This window comes from Nematolebias whitei, chromosome 23 (genome assembly GCF_014905685.2).
Source record: "Nematolebias whitei isolate Nwh7 chromosome 23, NemWhi1, whole genome shotgun sequence".
Taxonomy (NCBI): domain Eukaryota; kingdom Metazoa; phylum Chordata; class Actinopteri; order Cyprinodontiformes; family Rivulidae; genus Nematolebias; species Nematolebias whitei.
Window position 1 is genome coordinate 16,007,630 of NC_056520.1, and position 2,372 is coordinate 16,010,001.

The 2,372-nt window shown below is 38.3% G+C and overlaps 1 protein-coding gene across 1 annotated transcript in view; it reads right to left on the reverse strand.

Annotated features, from left to right (window-relative positions):
• Positions 1–2,372, reverse strand: part of LOC119428738 (kinesin heavy chain) — a gene marked incomplete at its 5' end in the record, with an annotated part of 7,266 nt that overhangs the window by 3,888 nt on the left and 1,006 nt on the right.

Sequence of the window (2,372 nt, forward strand, 5' to 3'; positions counted from 1 at the left end):
ATATGTTGGAGTCATTTGAACAAAGAATAAAAATCTATCTGTCAGAGCTGACAGGTTTTGATTTACCATGAGATCTGATTGATCAATTCTTCGACAGTATGATGTAGGTTTTTATATTTTTAGGGAAAAAAATTAATGACTATGTGTTTTTTAAAGCAGGGATTATAGAATACGCATTGAAACACGTCTGTTGGTTCATTCTTCTACTGTCACGCATTATCTGTCAGTTTTTGTGTCGGTACTCCAAATGCAGAGTTGGACATTTCGTCCATAGACATCGATAGGATTTTGGTGAAACGAGTGAGAAAGCCCAGGTGTCGTTGGAAATCCACTGCTCAGATTTCTTTAAAGCAGAAAACGATGAAATGGGTCACATAAAGTTGGACGTCACATGTTTGAACTGGCGTTTTGAGATCATTGATAGTTCAAGTCTGATGATTTCTGGATATTTTAATCAAAGAATGTTCAACTTAAAGTTTTCAGCTGCCTAAACTTCCCAAAATGCTTACAAACAAGTTATTTTTTGCTTCAATCCTTACAGTTACTGTACAGTTTATACATTCAAACGTATTTGGAAACGCACCGGATGTAACATATTTTTGTGGTTTTTCTTTTTTTTTTCTTTTAGTGTTCGTTTGTCTCTCCTTCTTGTTCCTCTCAAACCCAGCTGGTCAAAGCAGATGGCCGCATGTCCTGAGTCTGGTTCTGCTGGAGGTTTCTTCCTGTTAAAAGTGAGTTTTTCCTTTCCACTGTTGCTTTTGTGTTTGCTCAGGATGGGAGACTGTGACAGAGTGAAGATTCAATGCATCTGCTGAATTCCTTAGATAGAGAACGTTACTAATTGGCTTTTGTATGTGTGTGAATGTTCTTGTACTGTGCCCTGAGACAACTTCGGTTGGGATTTGGTTCTATATACTGTAAATAAACTGAACTGAACAGAATTTTTTTCACTCAAGTGTCTCCCACTGCTTGTAGCTTTCTTTTAAGTCACCTCAGAGATCAGAGTACACACCCAAACTCTCATTTACAGTACCGTGTTTTCCGCCATACACGTTGCACCGCCCTATAAGTTGCAACAGGCCAAATATGTCTAATAAAGTGGAAAAATCCATAAATATGTCGCTTCGCCATATACGTCGCATCTATTATGCGTCACAGCTGACACGTCGCGTTTGTTACGCGTCACCGCTGACAATCCGGAAATGTGGGCTGGTGTTGTGCCAAAAATCGACTGGCTGCCAAATGGCGGCTGCGGGAGCGTGCACGGGAGGACTTTAACAAGAATTTAACAAGATTAACATTTAAAAACAATTATTTGTTTGCTCGAAATTATAGTAAATGTGTGTCTCAGTCCAACTTTTACTTAATAAATGCACTTTGACGGTCAAAACAGCCGCATTTACCCGTGGCGGCACAGCGAAATGAAGCTGATTCGGTTGCTCCAGGCAGACGACGGTGGCAGGCTATGGCAAACCGATCATGTCATTAATAGCCACTTTTACCTATTACATTATACAATGGCATGCCTTATTACTCAAGTGCCATCTACTGGCTGATAATGGTAGTGTTCAATTTTTTTCAGTCAGAATGAATGAAAACTGTGTTGTTGGGTTTTTTTTTAAATGAAAAAAAAAAAAAGGAAAAAATTCATAAATACATCGCTTCGGCCTATAAGTCGCAGGGTATGTAAATTATGCAAAAAAAAAATACACGACTTATAGGCCGAAAAATACGGTATATTGAGCTTAACTTTTTCCCCAAGATTCTAGATTCAAGAAAGTTATTCATTCTAAAAAATGTAGAACAAAACCATGTTAAAGGCCTCAGAGAGTGTTCATTAAAGAGGTAAAGTAATAACTATGTTCAAATAGTCCTAAAAATATCAAATTAATTAGATACTGAACAGAATAAAACAAGTTAAAACCCATTAAAATAACAGGTGACATTTGAAGAGCACAGCCAAGATGTCTGGAAACTAAAGTGCCTTCTCTCATGTTCGGTACGACTTGTCGTTTCTGCACAGCGGCTGTTTGTTTGTGTTTGAGACTTACTTCCTGCTCCGCAGCCCTGTCTGCCTATCAAGAAGTGACAGGTGTGTGCGTGTGCGCGTACCACTGGCAACTAGGCCTGTTGCGATAAACAATAAATCAATTAATCACATGATAAATGACAATTATCAACCTCATTTTTATTTATCGGCTTTATCGTTTCTTTGTGTGTCTCTCTTTCTACTGAAGACACTGGATGACAAAAGGCTCAACTCCAATGCTCTTCATTGACCCCTCCCTTTCTCTTTTCTCTTTAAAATCAATTTTAATCGTCCAAAATCATGTTTTTGGATCATTAAAAGCAGCTAAGCTACGAGCTAAGCT